This window comes from Mus musculus, chromosome 8 (genome assembly GCF_000001635.26).
Source record: "Mus musculus strain C57BL/6J chromosome 8, GRCm38.p6 C57BL/6J".
Classification (NCBI taxonomy): Eukaryota; Metazoa; Chordata; class Mammalia; order Rodentia; family Muridae; genus Mus; species Mus musculus.
This window is the reverse complement of record NC_000074.6, coordinates 123,172,136-123,185,379: the sequence shown is the minus strand read 5'-3', so window position 1 is coordinate 123,185,379 and position 13,244 is coordinate 123,172,136. Positions and strand designations below refer to the sequence as shown.

At 49.5% G+C, this 13,244-nt stretch overlaps 1 long non-coding RNA gene across 1 annotated transcript; it reads right to left on the bottom strand.

Moving 5' to 3' along the window:
- Positions 1 to 6,612: 6,612 nt before the first annotated feature.
- Gm4316 lies at positions 6,613 to 12,818 on the bottom strand. Its single transcript, XR_001778708.2, has 2 exons — positions 12,337 to 12,818; positions 6,613 to 7,530 (listed from the first exon to the last, which is right to left on the bottom strand). It is a non-coding gene; the product is annotated as a predicted gene 4316 (long non-coding RNA).
- Between the last annotated feature and the right edge of the window lie 426 nt (positions 12,819 to 13,244).

Genomic DNA, 13,244 nt, shown 5'->3' with positions numbered 1-13,244 from the left:
AGACTGGGGGGCCAATCTATAGGTGAGAGAGTGGGACACAGACAGACAGGGCCAGACAGACAAGGACAGACAGACAGGGACAAACCATACCCTAATTCTCCCCTTGGAGCCAATTAACTCTCCCTTAGCCACCCAGTGCAGGCTGCCACTATTAGGAGACCATACTCTTGTGGGTCCAAGGGTGGACCAGGACTAGGGAGGCGTGGCTAGCAAGGCCTGTGTCCTGGGGGAGCTGAGGGCTCAGGATAACGACCCAGCAAATGGGTACATCACACATTTGCGTAGCTTTGAGATCCCTGCTAACTCTGGCTACACGCAGGGTCCCCAGATGACTCCCGAATCCTTAGCTCATTTAGGGGTTGTCAGGTTCTGCCTGGAGGCTCAGTCTCCTCACACAGTGAGATGCTGGGAAGGCACAGGATGCAGGGCACTCGGCATGTTAATACTCATACCCGGGAAAGCTCACTAATCCTTCTGAAAGTCCCTGGAGAGGAAACATCTTAGCAAGTTGCTAAATCAGGAGCCCCTCATAAATGGTCCCCGGCAAATGACACCAGGACAAGTCTTAGGTTCCCATCTCCTCTGGGAATGAGGCTGCAGAAGGCTTTCCATCTGCTTGAGTGGGGCTTCTGGGGGAAGGCCCACAAGGCCTGTTGAGCGGAGACAGCAGTGCTTAAGGTCAGAAGCACCCAACAGCCCGGGAAGCCCAGAGCTGCCCTAAAGTCCTGCCATCACCTTGCGAGTCTTGTTTTTTTTTTTTATCTCTGATATATTTTTTTTACAAGATTTATTGATTGTTTATGTATACATGGGTACACTGTCATTGCCTTCAGACACACCAGAAGAGGGCATCAGATCCCATTAATAGATGGTTACAAGATACCATGTGGTTGCTGGGAATTGAACTCAGGACCTCTGGAAGGGCAGCCAACTGAGCCATCTCTCCAGCCCCATCTTTGATGTGTTTTATTGAGCAAGTCTGATGCACCTATATTATAAAGCCCCGAGCTTGAGGGGACCTCCTAGGCACAGGTGTGGCCTCCTTGTCTGTCTTCAGCACCGCAGACACTGCCACTTCCTACTGTTGACCTGCTGGCCTGAAGCCTCTGAGATAGACAATGCTTCTGTCTCCAGGGATGTGTGTGCAATGTGTGTGCAGGGTAAGAGTTCATGATAAATGAGCAACTGGCACATGCTGAGGGAGCCTAGTGGTGTGTGGCATGTGAGGCAGAACTCCCCACACCCCCCCCCCCCCCGTGCACTTGGAAATCCCTAAAAGAAAGAAGGCTAGGCTCTGTCCTTGAGCCCTCCCTTCTCCTTCTGCCTCTCCATCAACTACGGTCCATGTCTCTAGGTTTAGCTTTCTTGCATCGTCCCAGGCCAGTTCCCAGGAGTCCCTGCGTGAAACGCACTCTCTGTTCCTTTTCTACCTGACCCTAACATGGCTCTTGTGTGTCATAGTAGACAGTTGTCCCTAACACTAGCCAAGCAGAGGCCACCTCCAGACCGTTTCCAATACCCTTCAGCCCACTTCTCAGCTCTTCACCCTAAAGGGGTGGACAACGGCCGGCACTCACCCTTGGTTCCTAGAATTTTTGCCTTCTGAACACAGACCTTGTCCTCACTTTTTGGAGATGCCTCGGCCCTTTGGCTCCTCTCACTCTGTGTGCTCGCTTTCCTGGTAAAACTGTCACTGCCCTGCTGGTTTTCAGCCTTACCCAATCTCCTAATTGTCCAAGGGCACCACTTTAATTACAAGCCTCAGGTGGTGTCATCACCCTCAGGGGTCCCTTCCCGGGCTTCAGGCTCCCAGGTCAGCAGCTCAGCATCTGGTCCTTCTTGCAGGACCTGACACCCAGAATCTTCAATATGTGTGGTATTCCCTGGGGACCCCTGCCCCAGCTCTGCTGAGAACCAGCCTTTCCCTCTCTCAGAGGCAGTGTTCCTCAGATTCAGCCTAGTGTCTCCACTGGCTGACTCTACCATCCTCTCCAGGCAAGCTCTGCCGTATCCCTTCCTTGAGACGGAGTCCAGGACCAATCTCCTTGTTTGCTGCTGCCCCTGACAGATGGGCTGTACCTCCCTGGCTGCCTGTATCAGAGCCCATCTCTGCTCCTATGACTTCCCCATCCTCCAGAATTCCCCAGAGCCTGGACCTCGCTCCCAGGCCCTGCTGCTTCCTGAACACCCAAGGCTAAAGATCCAGAGCGCTTCCTACTCAGCATACTTCCCCACCTTGTCTCATCATGGCCTTCCCTCTTCCTGCAAGCTCCAGCTCCTTTAAGATCTCTAAAATGTCTCCTAACCATGAGACAGCTGTTTTTGTTTCAAGACAGGGTTTCTCTGTGTAGCCCTGGCTGTCCCGGAATTCATTCTGCTGACCAGGCTGGCCCCGAAATCAAAGAGATCTTCCTATATCTGCCTCTTGAATGCTGGGACTAAAGGCGTGCACCACCATTGCCTAGTAAACTGGCTAATGCTGTGTCAGGTGATTGGCCCCCAGGATTCCAGGCAGTAGGTCCCTTGCTCTTAGAGTGTCTGAAGCTGTTTCTAGATGAAACTTGCCATCACTCCTCTAGCCTCACGAAGCAGATACCTCTGAGGTGGGTGGGTCTCCTGGGTGCCATTGGGGCCTGAATGGAACATGGGGTCCCCAAGTGTAAGCCTGCTTCTCCACTGCTGCCTGAGTAGGACTGTGTTCACCGGACTTTAGCATCAGCTGGAGCTTGGACCCCAGCACTCCGGGACCCCTTGTGTAATGGTTTGTATATGCTTGGCCCTGGCACTATTGGGAGATATGACCTTGTTGGAGTGGGTGTGTCACCGTGGTTGTGAGCTTTAAGACCCTCATCCTAGTTGCCTGGAAACCAGTATTCTGCTACCAGTCCTCAGATGAAGATGTAGACCTCTCAGCTCCTCCTGCACCATGCCTGCCTGGATGCTGCCATGTTCCTGCCTTGATGATAATGGACTGAACCTCTGAACCTATAAACCAGCCTCGATTAAATGTTGTCCTTTATAAGACTTTTCTTGGTCATTGTGTCTGTTCATAGCAGTAAAACCCTAAGACCTCCCCCCCCCCCGCTGTGCTCGATGGTTGTAGAACCAAGCCTTACTAAGAAAGCTCTACATACTACCCATACTTCTGATGGTTCTGCTTCTCCAAGGACCCTGTGCCATATGTACATCCTTCAGTAAACCCTGCCAGAGGAACCTGCTCTCAAATCTCTCATCCCCTGCGTGCCCCACTGATACCTAGTTAGCTTCTTTCTGTGTTCTTAATACTGTGATACAGCATCTTTTCAAGACAGGGTTTCTCTGTGTAGCCCTGGCTGTCCTGGAACTCACTCTGTAGACCAAGTTAGCCTTGAACTTAGAGATCCACATGCCTCTGCCTCCCGAGTACTGGGATTAAAGGTGTGCAACACCCCCTTCCTGGCTGGTACCATCCTGGCTTACGGACCTGTCAGAACCCTCAGAAGTCCCATCAGCACAGAGAAGACTCTTAGGAGACCTTCAATGACATATGACCCCAGCTTTGACCTCATCCCTCTCTGCTCCACCCTTGTGACTCTCCAGGTACACCTGGGCCCACAGGGCATTGGCATCTACCTGGACATTCTGTTCTGAAGCCACTCCAGGCCTCCCTTGGCCAGCCTGTCTCAGCACTGCCTCAAGCTGTCTCGGCCTCCCTGGCATCCCTCCGCTGTAGATTGCTCAGGTCTGGCTGACTGTAGGCATCCAGTCAGCAGCTGTGGATTGCTCAGGTCTGGCTGACCTCTTGCTCTCCCCCTAGGGAGCAGACTGTGACCTCAGAGGCTGATTTGTTCATTCTGACATGTTCCAGCCAAGAGTGAAACATGGAAGGGTCAAAGAGTGAAACGCAGACAAAGTCTTTCTGAGGCCTGCCTAGCCACCTTGGCTCCAGGGCTGCTTCCACACTTGACCTCCATCTTTGCCTAGGGTCCACAGCCATGCCCAGAGTTGCAGTTGGTTTTGAAGGGAGAAGAGTGCTTTGTCCCAAGGATGGCCTATCTGCTATTCCTAGTGGCTTTTCATGACCATACTTTCAGCTTCTTTTTAAAAAAAACATTATTTATTTATGTATGTTTTTAATGCCTGAGTGGTCTACCTACATGTACACCCACATGCCAGAAGGGGACATCAGACCAACCCTTTCTAGATGGTCGTGAGCCACCATGTGGTTGCTGGGAATCGAAACTCAGAATCTCTGGAAGAACAGCCAGTGCTCCTAACCAGCAGAGCCATCTCTCCGGGCCCACTTTGAGTTTCTAGATCAAGGTCAAGTGAGGCCACTCTGGTGCTTCCCACTGCTATGAAGTGGGGCATCTGAGAACATACAATGTCTGTCAGGGAGTTTGAAGGTCTGCACACCTTGTCAGGACTCGCCCTGGGTAAGTCCTGTTGGTTATTCTGAGACAGTTTGTTAAAGGACCATCTTGGTGAAGTTGGCCCTGAGCTTTCTCCCTGGGTAGGGCGGGTCCAGCCTAGCTGCTGACACCTCTGTGCTTCATCAGCAAATCTCTTGATAAATCTTGGTTGTGGCTTCAGAAGCCTCCCACAGGCCATGCCAGAAAACAAAGACAGGGTCGGGGCAGAGGGCAGAACGAGGGAGGGGCTCCTGTGTGAAGACTGTGCCTCTTCAGGCTTTTCACAACCTGAGAGCCTGAGGTTGGATGTGGTAGTTGAATAGGCTTGACCCAGGAAGTGGCACTTATTAGGAGTTGCTTTGGTCATGGTGTCTCTTCACAGCAATGGAAACCCTAAGACCCTGGTGAACACTCAGGAGGAACGCCAGACACCCAGGCTAGTCTCAGGCAAGTGCCCTGCAAGGCTGCTCATTGTCAGTCTTGAACTTCAGACAAGGAGACAGGCCCAGCCACACAGCTGGTCTCCCCGCACCTAGTCCTATCAGCACCTAGTCCGGTCAGCACTAACATCCATCAGTCAGCCGCCCTCTGCCGACTGTCTTGACCGGCTCTTCTTGATGGTCTGATCAGGGTCTTGGGGGACAACGACAGGTCAGTCACTCAGGAAAGCTGTTCCAAATTGCTCATGGTGGGCTCCGTTTACAGACTCTGAGGACTTTCGCCAAGCGCTTGGCGCCATCCCAACTTTCATGGCGCCCTCTCTCCAAGGACCCAATTCTTAACTCACATCCTTTCTCCCTGGGAGCAAGCCCTGCTGTTACCCCTCTTGCTTAACTCTGTAAACCAAGCAGTGAAAGCACAGAGCCATAGGAGCAGCACCATGATTCATACTCTGGCACAGCATCAGATGGGCTCTAAACTCTCACCTGGGCCATTGTGGCCGCTCTTCCGACCTTGAAACTCTCAGGACTATTGTGAGGTGGAAGGGAATCCAGTATGAAAAGCTCTAACTCCTTCTAATGCCTCTCTTCTCCATCTAGCTCATACCAAACCAAGAATCTGCCTCTTAGAAGGGCCGCCATTACTACTTCTGCTTCCCTGGGGGAACTGAGGTCAGCATCTATCTGTTGTGCTCACCTGCCCTCAGGGAACTCATAATGCCGTTACTTTGACCTTAGCCTTCAGGGCTGACACTGACCTAGGGCTCCATCAAGATCCCTCAGTGAGAGCTGCTTCCTTTACAGACAGGAGAAGTCACCTGGCCCAGAGAAAGCATGACAAGGTGGCGTTTGAATATTAGGGAGATGTCCTGGTGCCTTTTCTGCCTAGGAGCCCAAGCCACGGGTACTCAACACCAATGGGCAATAGCTCCTCCCATCTCAGAAGTCAGCTCCTCCCATCTCAGAAGTCAGCTCCTCCCATCTCAGATGTTAGCTCCTCCCATCTCAGATGTTAGCTCCTCCTACCTCAGAGTCAGCTCCTCCCATCTCAGATGTTAGCTCCTCCTAACCCAGAACTCAGCTCCTCCCAGTTCAGAAGTCAGCTCCTCCCATCTCAGAAGTTAGCTCCTCCCCCCTCAGAAGTCAGCTCCTCCCACCTCAGAAGTCAGCTCCTCCCATCTAGGGGCAGCAATTCATCCCCCAGATGAAACAAAGAAAGTCAAATCTAAGATTAATCACCAGGACTTGAAGGCAATCACACTGAGCCTTCTTTCAGAGCAGTACACAGACGAGGCACCCACATATCCACTGAGCTCTAGATCCAACCCTAGTCTTAGGCAATTAAAACTGTTACAAAGAGTTTTCTTTGCTGCTGCTGGGATTAGGTTTTGCTGGCTGGCCTGGAGCCCTCTATGTAGACCAGCCTGGCTTCAAATTCATAGAGATTCACCTGCCTCTGCTTCCCGAGTGCTGGGATTAAAACCCACCTTAAAGAAGCTACATCTGGCCAGGCATGGTGGCACACCCCTTTAATCCCAGGCAGAGGCAGGTGGATTTCTGAGTTCGAGGCCAGCCTGTTCTACAAAGTGAGTTCCAGGACAGCCAGGGCTATACAGAGAAACTCTGTCTTGAAAAATAAAAAAACAAACAAACAAAAAAAGAAGCTACATCTGAACAAGACAGGTGCTTGATCGTGACCAGACAGACATACCCAGAGACTCAGTGTAGACAGGAACTGTCACATCCACCCCAACCAGCAGGAAAGACACACCACCATGTTGTCCTTCTTCAAGCAGGTTTATTCAGGAACACTTCACATTGCAATGCAGGAACGGGAATCCACCGAACAACCCCGGGGCGTGCCTTAAATACCCTACTGACTCCTCCCAATCACCCCAGTCACGTCACAGCAGTCCATTGGTTCACAGCAAGTGACGACACCTCAGGTGAGCTGACGAGGCATGGCGTCTGTGCAGTGCAGGTGGCTGGGATGTGGCTAAGTCTGAGGTAATGAGGAAGTCAGGTGCAGGTCATAAGACCTGGCAGCCGTCCCGGGCGCCATCTTGGGGCAGCGGCCGCACCCGCTCCTCACATCTCCCCCTTATTTGTTATTTTGGCAGAGAGAATGCCTGTCTTAGGTTTCCCCCTGCGATAATGCTCCTTACCCATCATCAGGAGGACAGACAGCAGTGGTCTGGTCCCTGTCTTAGGTTGGTAACACCTCCAGGGAGTCTTACCCATCACTGACTAATTCTCTAGCATGCCAAGCCATACTTGAGAAGATTGTCCCAGCTCTAGGGCTGCATAAGCCTGAATCAACAGTGCCTGCGTACAGGTATGCCTTATTTTGCATATTTCAAATGCACCACAGGGCCATTACTCCTGTGGCAACGCAGATGATTGCCAGCCCTCCTATGCCAGCCCATTCCTTGAGGTGTGATATTGCTGTGATGATGTGAACAATGGACTGTTGGCGATCCCTCAGCATACCATCAAGCTGACGTGACCAGTTCCCTGTGAGATCCACTCACATCAATACATCAACTTGTTCCTGCACTAGATCAACTCTCTGATTTAGCTCCTCACTTCTGCATCCTGTCACCATCATCAGTATTCCCAGGAGAATCAGCATCACATCTCTGGTCATCCTTCAGCACTCGAGTCAGTGGTTCAGGTACCCGCAACGGCTGGCGGCAGTCCTGGGGAAACACATAAACAGACCCTCTCACCCACACCAACACTGGATCTGGCCCATGCCATTGGCCATCCAACATATCCTTCCACATAACAGTTCCCTTCTGAGATGCATCAGGATTACTGAATCTCTCTGCAGCAGTACAATCAAATTCATCTTTATTTAAAAAATTAAGAGTAAATAAGGCTATAGAAAGGCATTCCAGGGGAGTCACCCCTAGGGCAACTCCCCCTTTTTGTTTTATTAAGCATTCTTTTAAGGTACAATGAGCATGTTCAATTATTCCCTGCCCCTGAGGGCTATAGGGAATACCATGTACAAGATGAACGCCCATCATCTTACAAAAGCTAACAAAAGTATTGGAAGTATAAGCAGGGCCATTATCAGTTTTTAATTCTTTGGGTTGACCCCAAGCGTCCCATGCTTCAAAGCAATGAGTTATGACATGACGGGCCTTTTCCCCAGTATGCAAAGAAGCAAAAATGACTCCAGAGGCAGTATCAATTGAAACATGAACAAACTGTAATTTTCCAAATTCGGCAAAATGAGTTACATCCATCTGCCAAACATGTAGGGGGAGTAACCCTCATGGGGTTAACTGCAAAAGAGGGTTGAGGTAATAAAGGAGCACAGACCTGACAGGCCTTGAAAATCTCCCTGGCCTCTGCTCAGGTGATCCCAAAGCAAGAGGCTAAATGTTTTAGAATTTACATGAAATTTAGAATGAAAATCACGAGCAAGGTCGAGGGCAGGACATGCCAGAAATACAGCAGCTTGTTCTGCCTTATCCACTATGTCATTATCCAATGGACCTGGTAACACAGTATGAGCTTGGATATGCTGAACAAAGAAGGGGGAGGATATATGCAATAGAAAATTTTGTAATTTACTTAACAAATCCCCAATGCTGGACCTAAGATTCACCCTACCAACCACTTCCAAGATAGCAAGAGCATTAACCACATATTGACTATCTGATATTAAATTAAAGGCCCCTGAATGTTGTTCAAAAACCTTAATCACAATCTGTAATTTTATAACTTGCGGTGAGGCGGGGGGGAATTGTAAAACTATAGGCACAGAGCCTTGAAGTAAATAGGCTGACTTTGATCCATCTGTAAAAATTAGAGGAGCCCCTTTCAATGGTACTCGAGAGGTAATCACAGGAAAAATTACCGGGTGAGCTTTACATAACTGTAAAATAGGATCTTTGGGAAAATGATTATCTATCTTGCTTTAAAAACTGCATCTTAAAACTGCCCAGTCATCTACAGTGGCAGACAACACTTCAACTTGTCTACTATCATATGGTACAATAATTTCATCTGGAGGGGTGCCAAAATGCTGCACGCATTGCTGTAAACCCAGCAATGCCAATTGGGTTGATTTTCTGATGGCAAAATACATAATGATATAGGAAGATCAACCTTTCTCCTCTTTAAAGCAGCAATTTGAATAGCCTTCTCTACTAACTTTAAGGCTTCTCTTCCTTCTTCTGTAAGGACTCTCTCTGAATCCAGGGCTGTCGCTCCTGGCAAGATGTCATAAAGAGGTTGCAATTGCTTATTTGTTAGACCCAGATAAGGCCTAACCCATTGAATATCTCCCAGCAACTTTTGAAAATCATTTAAAGTCCTTAGATGATCAGTTCTGATTTGAATCTTCTGTGGAGTTATATATCTTTCTGTTATTTTGCTTCCTAAATAATGGATGACCTTGCCCTTCTGCACCTTTTCAGGGGCTACTGTAAGCCTTCTCTTTTGTAGCTGTTGTATGGTCTTACTATATGCCAAATCCAGCATTTCCTCCATTGGTGCTGCCAGAAGGACATCATCCATATAATAACATTTTATTCTGGGGAATTCCTGTCTAACCTCATATAAGGCTGCATCTACATATAGCTGACACATAGTGGGACTATTGGCCATGCTCTGGGGCAAAACAACCCACTCAAACATCTTATCTGGTTCTTCATGATTTATAGAAGGCAAAGTAAATGCAAATCTTACTGCATCTTGTTCATGCAAGGGGATGGAAAAGAAGCAATCTTTAATATCTAAAACTATCACTGGCCATGCTTTTGGAAGCACCGATGGTAACGGCAAACCTCTTTGAATAGGTTCCATAATGACCATTTGTTTATTAATCTCTCTAAGATCATGTAACAACTTCCATTTCCCTGATTTTTTTCTTAATGACAAATTTGGGGGTATTCCAAAGAGAAGTAGAGGGGCGAATATGGCCCATCTGTAACTGTTCTTGAACTAATTCTTTAGCAGCCTGTAATTTCTCTGAGTTTGGCAAAGGCCACTGAGGAACCCATACTGGATCCTCAGCCTTCCAAGTAATGGGGATGGCCTCCTCAGTGGCCCCTAGGAAAAACCCAGTCCAGCACGACCTTTCTTCGAACTCACAGGAATAGGGGACTTCCTGCCCTGCAATAGAGGCCCTAATCCTTTTCCAGGTTGATATCCATAATTCTGCATAATTTGTTGAGCTTGTTGGCTATAATGCAACTCATTTGTCAATTTATATCCCATTTCTTGCATCAGGTCCCATCCCCAAAGGGAGATCGGAACAGGGAGCAAGCACATAAGGCTGAAAACAACTGCAATGGACCTCCTGGTCCTTCCAAGTGAGTCGGCGTGAGCTCACTTCGGGCATTTGGGCATAGCCCAGGCCTCTCAGGGTTTGTTCTGACTGCTGACGTGGCCAAGCTGATGGCCAGTCCTTTACGCTAATTATGCTTCCGTCAGCGCCAGTATCAAGCATAGCTTTTCCCTCTACCTGCAATACAAGTAGAGGCCTTTCATCAAGATCCATGGAGTAGTAAATTGAAGTGGCTCCCATAGAACCAAATCCTCTATTCCCTCTTTCTTTATCATTAGCTGGAAACTTGGAATGGCAACTTGGCAATAAGAGGAGCTGTGCATATGATCACCAGGGGAAATGGCTACAACTCCCCATGGTGAGGAAACCATAATTTTGACCTGTCCAGTATAATCTGAATCTATCACTCCAGGGTGTACAACCAGCCCTTGAAGGGTCACAGAGCTATGGCCCAGCAGGAGTCCTACAGTATTAGGTGGCAGTGGACCTTTAAAATCAGACTCGCCCAACTGCACCCCCATCTGAGGTGTTAATATGAGTCTGGCGGTGGAACAGAGGTCGAGCCCTGCACTCCCTCTTGTTGCTCTCCGGGCCTGTTCCACTGCATTGGCATTCACAGGTTGGGCCACCCCTCGGAAACTGCCCCATATATTTGAGGGCCCTGGGGTCGGGGGCCCGCCGTCTGTTTTTTTGGACAAGTCCTGCTGTGAGGAATAGGCTGTCCATTGATATCTTTCATGGAGCGACACTCATTAGCCCATTGATTTCCTTTCTTACATTTGGGACATAAGCCAGGACATGGCCCAGAAGCACTTCCTGCAGGAGCACTTCCTGATGAGGGCACTGTCTCTTCATATGACCTGGTTGACCGCATTGATAGCATCCAGTACTTCTGGCACCACCCTTTCCTCTTGAAACCTGGGCTACAGCAGCAGCTAAGCCAGCATTAGTCAAGGGTCCTCCAAGCTCTCTGCACAACTTCATCCAGACCTCCAATCCTCTATTCTTATAAGGAATAATAGCTTGTCTATACTCCTTGGTGCACTGCTCAAAAATCAACTGTTTTACAAGTGGCATTTGTGTCGGGATCCCCAAAAATCTTGCCTGCACCTTCCACAATTCTAGCCACAAAGTCTGCAAATGGCTCAGTAGGGCCTTGCAAGATCTTCGATAAGTGGCCGCTGACTTCTCCTCTGTTGGGGAGAGCCTTCCAGGCTTTGGTACACACCTTATTAATTTGCTCATAAGCTTGAAGTGGATAATTGGTTTGGGCTGCAGCAAAGCTCCCTTGCCCCAGTAACATATCTTGATCCCAAGCGGCCTGCCCTGCCCCGGCATTCTGAGCTGCTTGCTCACAAGCAAATTCTATGAAAAATGCTTTCCAATCCAGATACTTACCCGGGGACAGGCAAGCACGAGCGAGCGCTCGGCGTAAGGCAGTAGCAATGCAGTGACTCAAGCTGAGCCACCACAAAAGCAGCAGTCACTCCATAAGCCCTTATGCCCTCAGCCAGTCTCTGTATAAACTTCCAGTCTAATGGCTCATGAAATCTAGCTCCTTGTGCATCCTGGAACACTGGGTAGCACTGTGCTCCTAGCTCTCTCCACGTCTCTGGGTGTAGAGACCGTCCGGACATGTCCCGTTCCCCCCCCCCTCCCCCCCCAGCGTATGACGGTGGAGGACCTGGCTCCAAAGGCTGAACCTTCACTCTCACTTTTTCGAGACTGTCCACATGGCTTTCTAAATCATCCTTGGACAGGTCCCTCTCACTAGAGCTACTTTCTACTTCCGACTCCTGTGATCTCTCCTCTTACTTGGTTCAAAACCTCATTCCCTTTTTGCAACTCAGCCCCGCACTTCTCCCTGTCCTTAATACAGTTACGTACTAACTTCCATACCGCAAGCACCCCCTTGACGAGGACCCCTTGCTCCTCGGCAAACTTCAGATCCTTTCCTAATTTCTCCCAACTAGGCCCTGTAAGATGCCCTGACACAGGAACCACGGAGCCACCTGATTATCGGCCTTTAAGTTTCCTAATGACTCCTTTTTCAGCCCGATTCCTTTTACTTTCAACAAATCCTTTAATGCCTGGCGAAGGACTGCCCTGATGTTGTGTTACCCATAACTGTTTTATCTTAATCGTCCCTAATCCGGGAACCTTATTGTCTCTAACCGAGAACTTGAATTGTCCCACTTACCTGGGAGCTTTCCAGCCGACTACCCTGACCTCTTGAAGTTCTGGACCCGCAGAGCTCTCGTGAAGCAGAAGTCTCCGTTCGGGTTCCACCACTTGTCGCATCCACCCCAACCAGCAGGAAAGACGCAACACCATGTTGTCCTTCTTCAAGCAGGTTTCTTCAGGAACACTTCACATTGCAATGCAGGAACGAAATCCGCCAAACAACCTGGGGCGTGCCTTAAATACCCTACTGACTCCTCCCAATCACCCCAGTCACGTCACAGCAGTCCATTGGTTCACAGCAAGTGACGACACCTCAGGCGAGCTGACGAGGCATGGCGTCTGCGCAGTGCAGGCAGCTGGGATGTGGCTAAGTCTGAGGTAATGAGGAAGTCAGGCTCAGGTCATAAGACCTGGCAGCCGTCCTGGGCGCCATCTTGGGGCAGCGGCCGCACCTGCTCCTCACAAGGAACCAGTCCAGATGACTGCAAGCATCAGGTCCTTAGCATTAGACTTAGAATACCAAAAGAAGACTCAGTGGAGGACATGACTTTACACTTCACGCAAAGACTATCCCCTGGATGTGTCTGATGCTGTTTTGTGTCACCACTGTTGCAGGTCTACTCTGCCAGGAAGACAGAACATTCCAAGCTCAGAGAGAACCAACCTGGTTCCAGAAAAAACACTGTTTCCAGGAAAGCATTGGGAACAAAGGGACAAGTTAGAGAGGCTAAAGGAAAGCAAAGAGGGGACACGGAAGAGGCAAAGAGGGCTTCAGAGGAGAGAGCTGGAGCCAAAGGCAGAGGTGAAGGCTCACTGATATAAAGACAACCAGACCACACAGGCCATCACCAAGACAGCTCTCCCACCCGCTAGAACCACTGGATAGCCCTTCCCTGAACATCTGTTTCTGGGCTCCGGTGGGGC